This window comes from Sorex fumeus, unplaced genomic scaffold, assembly GCF_029834395.1.
Source record: "Sorex fumeus unplaced genomic scaffold, SorFum_2.1 ptg000041l, whole genome shotgun sequence".
Lineage (NCBI taxonomy): Eukaryota > Metazoa > Chordata > Mammalia > Eulipotyphla > Soricidae > Sorex > Sorex fumeus.
Window position 1 is genome coordinate 11484601 of NW_026606098.1, and position 8379 is coordinate 11492979.

An 8379-nucleotide genomic window follows, 5' to 3' on the forward strand; every position below is an offset into this window, starting at 1 on the left:
ATAGTCAGTCCCTCTTCCTTTGAAATAAAAGAGTTGGTTCTGGGGAGAAGCAGGACCCACTTAACTTGCTGTAATTTGTACTGCCTGGACAAGAATCTGGTCTCATAAACATGGTCTCTGTTAGATCTCTAATATTAAAAAAAATTCAAAATTGCTATAGTGGTCATTAAACAAGCTTTGACAGTCAGTTTGATTTTTGACAATGGAAAAAGCCAAATTTTAACTTGTATTTCCTAAATTTTTGTTTGATAGCTATGGTTGCTAAACGGTTAGAAGATATTTATGTCTTCAGAACCTGAGTGTTTTCACAGCTTTGGAGTAAATGATTTAAAAGTGTCTTTCGAGGCAAGTTTATTATTAAAGCATTCAAGAGTTAATCCATTAAGGAATATTCCTCCAGAGTAGAAAAAGGAGGGTGTACACCTTAGTTATCAGCACAGCACTGTAGCACTGTTCTCCCGTTGTTCATCGATTTGCTCGAGAGGGCCCAGGAACGTCTCCATTGCAGACTTGTTACTGTGTTTGGCATATCAAATACATCACAGGTAGCTTACCAGGCTTTGCCTTGACAGCGAGATACTTTCGGTAGCTTGCCAGGCTCTCCAAGAGGGGCGGAGGAATTGAAGGCGGGTCGTCCGGGTCGGCCAGGTCTGCAGCGTGCAAGGCAAATGCCCTACCCGTTGGGGTATTGCTCCAGCCCAGTTAGGCTAAGATCAAGTGTAGTTATCAGCATAAAATCATAAAATGGTCTGAAGTGAAAGAAAGAACGGAGAAGGTTCATTTGCTAATGTATAACAGTGTTTTATCTATATTCTTCATCACAGTGTTGAAGTGTTATTTTTGCTAGTGTTATAAAAATATGTGATTGACCGATCCTACTAAACGTAACATTTTGGGAAGTGTTGATGTCAATCTTTTGTGCCAACAGTTTTCTTCCTGTTTAATAGTATCTTGTTACCTCAGTCCTGTTTTGGTCGTTTAAGAACATTATAGCTTGTTTTGAAAAGCCAAACTGGAGTCAGCTCTGACGCATGTTGAGGGGGGTTCTAGAAGCTTGGTGAAAGCTTTTCTGAATCATGAGGCTCAGGTAAAAGACCTTTGAAAGCTTCAGATTTTAATGCAGTTTAATCATATTTGTTAACAACTATAGCTTCTTTGCGCAGATGCCACTTTTATACTAAAATGTTGTCTGTTTTGTGATACATTATATATTTATATATATATATATATATAGAGGCCACCCCAAAAGCCTCTATATCTCTCGGAAAGACTGGCAAGCTACCGAGAGTATTCCGCCCGCACGGAAGAGCCTGGCAAGCTATCCGCTGTGTATTCGATATGCCAAAACCAGTAACTACAACTGGTCTCATTCACCTGACCCTGAAGGCTTCACCGACATGGCAGCACTGAGAAGGATGAGAAAGGAGAGGACGACAAAATCTCAAGGCCGACCTAGGCTGCCACAACGAAGGAAGACAAAAATGATCGTCTGTACTTTCAATGCACGTACGCTAGCATCAGATGCATCCATCGAGGACCTGATGGTACAAGCGCGAATGATCAAGTACGACATCATTGGTCTGACCGAGACAAGAAGGCACGAATCTCACCATGCTGTTTTCGACACCGGAGAAGAATTGTTCCTCGGAACATGCGATAAAAGAGGTGTTGGAGGCGTCGGTGCCCTTGTCAACACAAACTTGGCCATGAGCATGGATTCATTCGAATGCCTAACAACCCGAATCGGACGTTTACATTTGAATAGATGTGGCTCACTGCCTGCAGTTTCTATCTTCGTTGTCTACGCACCAACATCTCATTATGATGAAAGAGAAATCGAGAAGTTCTACATGGAGCTAGAGAAGTTCTATAAAGAAGACCACACCTTCTACAAGATCATTGTGGGTGATTTTAATGCCAAGATAGGACCGAGAAGATCAGCCGAAGAACTTCACATCGGGACCCATGGCCTAGAATGGAACGAACAGGGTGAGAGACTGTCTGAGTTCATCATGTCGACCAAGACCATTCATGGTAACTCACAGTTCCAGAAGGCAGAATCTAAACGATGGACATGGGAGTCTCCCGGTGGACGATTCCACAACGAAATAGACCACATCATATTCAATCGACGGTTTTGCCTGACTGATGTCGCTGTTGTCCCAAAATTTCGAATGGGATCGGACCACCGTCTCCTTCGTGCAAAATTCTACTTCACAGAGCGGGGAGAAAGGGCTGCAAAGTTCAAAAAGAGAACTCCCAGAATGACCACCAACTGGGAACTCTTTGGTACTATTGCGGCAACATGGGAAGATGCCATTGTTGACAACATTGACGAGGAATATGATCGACTGGTTCAGCACCTCCATGAATGTGCGAGGAACGCCAAGAGAGAGATAGCCACAAAAAGTCGCCTATCTTCGAAAACTCTTGAGCTAATTCGCCAGCGTGGTTTGGCGCATGCCTCAGGCAACCGCAAGCTAACGTCCGAGCTTGCAAAGCAGTGCAGAGATGCGATCAAGGAAGACCTCAAAGAGAGAAGAGCAGAAGTACTGATAGATGTGGCAGAAGCCGGGAAAAGTATTCGTAACGCCCGCCTGTCCTTCGTCAACTATAAGACCAAGATGACTGCCCTCCGACGTCCTGATGGATCCATCACATCCTCCAGAACGGCAATGGAGAAGATTATCCATGACTTCTACTCAAATCTCTTCGATAGCCATGTCCACTTGCCGACATACCAAATTCCACAGGATGGGTATGTCGTTCCTAACGTTCTCCCTTCCGAAATCCGACACGCCATTTCGTTGGTAAAGAAGCAAACAGCACCCGGCCCAGACAAGGTCAGACCTGAACACCTGAAGAACCTGCCGTCAGTACTCATTAATACACTGGCTCGGCTCTTCACTCGCTACCTGTCTGAATGCAAGGTTCCGTCCCAGTGGAAAACCAGCAGGACCGTACTACTGTTCAAGAAGGGAGACATCCATGACATTGGCAACTATCGCCCGATCTGCCTATTGTCTGTCATCTACAAGCTGTTCACTCGAGTCATCCTGAATAGGATTGGCAGAACACTAGATGAAGGACAACCATGCGAGCAAGCAGGGTTCCGCAAAGGATTCAGCACCATCGACCATATCCACACGGTAACCAAGCTCATTGAGGTTTCTCGGGAGTTCAAGATGCCGCTCTGCTTAACGTTCATTGATTTAAAGAAGGCCTTTGATTCTGTTGAGACGGAAGCGGTCATTGAAGCCCTAGCCAATCAGGGCATTCAAGCCCAGTACATCAGGATCCTCCGTGAGCTGTATTGCGGATTCACTACCAGGATCTCACCATTCTACAAAGAAGTGATCGTTGATGTCAAGAGAGGGGTGCGGCAGGGTGATACCATTTCACCGAAACTCTTCAGTGCCACCCTCGAGAACATCATGCGACGACTGGAATGGGAAGGAATGGGAGTGAAGATAGATGGTCGGCAACTACACCACCTCCGCTTTGCTGATGACATTGTTTTAATAACACCAAACATCAGCCAAGCGGCACAAATGCTGGCTGACTTTGACCGTGAGTGTGGAAAGGTAGGACTACAGCTGAATCTTACGAAGACAATGTTTATGAGAAACAGCCTTGTTCCTGACGCCCCATTCGCTCTCAATGGAACGACCATCTCCGAATGCAACAGCTATGTGTACCTAGGTCGAGAGGTCAACATGACAAATGACCTGGCACCCGAGCTGCGCAGGAGGAAGAGAGCGGCTTGGAACGCCTTCAAGAACGTCGAAGAAATAGCTAAGAGGACGAAGAACCTCCGGCTCCGGGCACATCTCTTTGATTCCACTGTTCTTCCTGCATTAACATATGCCTCAGAGACCTGGGCCCTACGCAAACAAGATGAGAACGCCATTCAGGTCTCCCAAAGAAGAATAGAAAGAGCTATGCTTGGAATATCACGTTTCACTCAAATGAGAGAACGAATCCGGAGTTCTGACATCCGTCGACGATCAAGGATCAGGGACGCTGTCTCATATGCCAAGGTGTCGAAAATCAGATGGGCTGGTCACGTAATGAGATTTAAAGACGACCGTTGGACTAGAGCTGTTACTGATTGGATTCCACGGGATGTCAAGAGACCGCGTGGCCGCCCACCTACCAGATGGTCAGACTTCTTCGTCAAGATCATGAACGATCGGTTTGAGGCCCTCCATGTTCCCGGAGCGAAGAGATGCCATTGGGCTACACTAGCACGCGACAGGGACAAATGGAGACGTTACTGGCGCCCGCTCGAGCAAATCGACGACTAACGGGAAGTTAAGTGATTAAGTGATTAAGTGATTTCTCTTCATAAGGCTGGAACAATAGTATAGTGGTAGGGTGTTTGCCTTGCTTGTGGCCGACACAGCCGACCTGAGTTCCTCTGCCCCTCTTGGAGAGCCCAGCAAGCTACTGCAAGTATCTCATCCACACAGCAGAGCCTGGCAAGCTACCCGTGATGTATTTGGTATGCCAAACACAGTAACAACAAGTCTCACAATGGAGATATTACTGGGTCTGCTCGAGCAAATCGATGAACAATGGGAGGACAGTTCAGTGCTCTCTTAATACTTGTTTTAATTCCTCAGATAGATTCTACAGCAACTGGAATTGAAAATCAACATATGAGTTTCAAGCAGTGCATACCCTGAATTACAACTTACCACAAATTTGTACATATTCTTTGACATTTTGTTTTCATTTAATTGTAAATTTCCATTTGTATCAAAACCTAATGATAGTGAAAACTAAGGTAAAATGTTATGATACTTTTCTTTATTTTTTTGACATTTTTTTATTAGTGAAACACTAATTTTTAAAAAAAATTTTATTAGTGAAGCACCATGAGGTACAGTTGTAGATTTACAATTTTTTGTGCTTGGGTTTCGATTATACAATGATCAGATACCCATCCCTCCACCAGTGCCCATTTTCCACCACCATGGATAATATCCCCCCCCATCCCCCCATCCCACCCTCCCACTGTGGCAGGGCATTCCCCCCTGTTCTTTCTTTCCTTTTGGGTGTCGTGGTCAGCAAAAGAGGCATTGAGTGGCAAACATGTTCAGTCCATAATCTACTTTCAGCCTGCATCTCCCCTCCTGGGAGGATCCTCCAAACACCCTTTATTTGGTGCTCCCTTCTCTGAGCTGCCCTTTCCTCTAGAATGCCCGGCTGCCCACTAAGCTATGGAGTAATCCTCCTGGTGCTGATCTCAGCTATTCTTGGGTATTAATCTCATATTTTGTTACTTTATATCCCCCAGATGAATGCAATCTTTCTATGTCTATCCCTCTCTTTCTGACTCATTTCGCTTAGCATGATACTTTCCATGTTGTACCACTTGTATGTAAATTTCATGACTCCATCTTTTTTTTCCCCTTTATTTTATTTTATTTTTTTTTTAAGTTGTAGATTTACAATTTTTTTTATTTTTTTATTTTTTTTTATTTATCTATTGAATCACTGTGGGAAAGGTTACAAAGCTTTCAGGTTTATGTCTCAGTCATGCAAATATCAAACACATTTCCCTTTACCAATACTTATTTTTTACCATGAAGAACCCCAATAAAACCCCACCCCCCACCCCTCCCCGTCCCTGTGAGGCAGATGAATTCTAGTTAACACTCTATCTGCTTTGATTAGATTCATTCTTTCAATAAAAGATTCACCACTATTATTTAGAGTTTACCCCCCCCCCCCAAATCAGACATGCTAAAAAGCATTGTGAAGTGATTTGCTTTCTACGGCTGGGTTCAAGAATTAAATGTTGGTTTTGGGTTTCTGCTCTTTTACCTATTGACCCTGGAAGTATTTCTACTGAAAGTCAGATAGTTAAGAAATTGGTTTCTGTGTTCTGGAGTCGTGGCCGTGCTGGAGAGCCGCTCGCGGGGGGCAACCGGTGGCCTCGGTAGGGCGTGAAGGGCGGAGCGAAACGCCCCCCTTCCCATGAGGTTCTAGTCGCCCCCACACTCGCGGCTCATACCTGCTGTCCACAAGGCTCCCATGTGGCCGCCATCGTTCTTTCCAGAGAGGAGAGGGCGAATGGGGCAACACCCTTTCCCCTCCGGCAGACTTGATGGCCTGGATCAATGCATAGTCCGTTCGCTTTTCTGCTCCAAGCTGCTGGGTTTTGCATTAAGTCCTTGTGCTTCTGGGGCCGTGGCCGTGCTGGAGAGCTGCTCGCGGGGGGCAACTGGTGACCTCGGTAGGGCGTGAAGGACGGACCAGAACGCCCCCCTTCCCATGAGGTTTTAGTCGCCCCCACACCCCCGGCTCATACCTGCTGTCCACAAGGCTCCCATGTGGCCGCCATCTTTCTTTCCAGAGGGAGGAGGGCGGAAGGGAGCAACACCCTTTCCCCTCTGGGCAGAAATGATTTCCTGGATTAACGCATAGTCCTTTCACTTTTCTGCTCCAAGCTGCTGGGTTCTGCATTAGGTCATTGTGCTTCTGGGGCTGTGGCTGTGCTGGAGAGCCGCTCGTGGGGGCAACTGGTGGCCTCGGTAGGGCGTGAAGGGCAGACGGAAATGCCCCCCTTCCCATGAGGTTTTAGTCGCCCCCACACTCGCGGCTCATACCTGCTGTCCACAAGGCTCCCATGTGGCCGCCATCTTTCTTTCCAGAGAGGAGAGGGCGAATGGGGCAACACCCTTTCCCCTCCGGCAGACTTGATGGCCTGGATCAATGCATAGTCCGTTCACTTTTCTGCTCCAAGCTGCTGGGTTCTGCATTAAGTCCTTGTGCTTCTGGGACTGTGGCCGTGCTGGGGAGCCGCTCGTGGGGGGCAACTGGTGACCTCGGTAGGGCGTGAAGGACGGACCAGAACGCCCCCCTTCCCATGAGGTTTTAGTCGCCCCCACACTCCCGGCTCATACCTGCTGTCCACAAGGCTCCCATGTGGCCGCCATCTTTCTTTCCAGAGAGGAGAGGGCGAATGGGGCAACACCCTTTCCCCTCCGGCAGACTTGATGGCCTGGATCAATGCATAGTCCGTTCACTTTTCTGCTCCAAGCTGCTGGGTTCTGCATTAAGCCCTTGTGCTTCTGGGGCTGTGGCCGTGCTGGAGAGCCGCTCGTGGGGGGCAACTGGTGACCTCGGAAGGGCGTGAAGGACGGACCGGAACGCCCCCCTTCCCATGAGGTTTTAGTCGCCCCCACACTCCCGGCTCATACCTGCTGTCCACAAGGCTCCCATGTGGCCGCCATCTTTCTTTCCAGAGAGGAGAGGGTGAATGGGGCAACACCCTTTCCCCTCCGGCAGACTTGATGGGCTGGATCAACGCATAGTCCGTTCACTTTTCTGCTCCAAGCTGCTGGGTTCTGCATTAAGTCCTTGTGCTTCTGGGGCCGGGGCCGTGCTGGAGAGCCGCTCGTGAGGGGTGACTGGTGACCTCAGTAGGGCGTGAAGGACGGACCGGAACGCCCCCTTCCCATGAGGTTTTAGTCGCCCCCATACTCCCAGCTCATACCTGCTGTCCACAAGGCTCCCATGCGGCCGCCATCCTTCTTTCCAGAGAAGAGAGGGCGAATGGGGCAACACCCTTTCCCCTCCGGCAGACTTGATGGCCTGGATTAACGCATAGTCCTTTCACTTTTCTGCTCCAAGCTGCTGGGTTCTGCATTAAGTCCTTGTGCTTCTGGGACTGTGGCCGTGCTGGGGAGCCGCTCGTGGGGGGCAACTGGTGACCTCGGTAGGGCGTGAAGGACGGACCGGAATGCCCCCCTTCTCGTGAAGTTTTAGTCGCCCCCCACACCCCCGGCTCATACCTGCTGTCCACAAGGCTCCCATGCGGCCGCCATCCTTCTTTCCAGAGAAGAGAGGGCGAATGGGGCAACACCCTTTCCCCTCTGGGCAGAAATGATGGCCTGGGTTAACTCATTGTCCGTTCACTTTTCTGCTCTAAGCTGCTGGTTTCTGCATTAAGTCCTTGTGTTTCTGGGGCTGTGGCCATGCTCCAAACTTAACTCTGATTTTCAGGGAGAAAGATTGGGTGGTTTACTTCTCATTGATCAGTTTGTATATAGAGAGATGTCGCGCGGCCGCGTAAGCGGCCGCGCGGTTTTGAGAAAAATTCCTCGTTCCCGCATACTCGAGCTGTGTTTGTAGAGGCTTCTGGTCACCAGGGTTCCATCTGGGGGAGGCGGGATGCGGCGCCTACTCCAGCTGGAACTTGCCGGTGCTCTCGGCTCTTTTGGGAACCTGTTTTTTCTTTTTTCTTTTCCTCCGGGATCCCGCACCCTCCATGTGTTCCTTCTCTTATTCTCAGATTTACAATTTTTTGTGCTTTGGTTTCAATTATACAATGATCAGATACCCATCCCTCCACCAGTGCCCATTTTC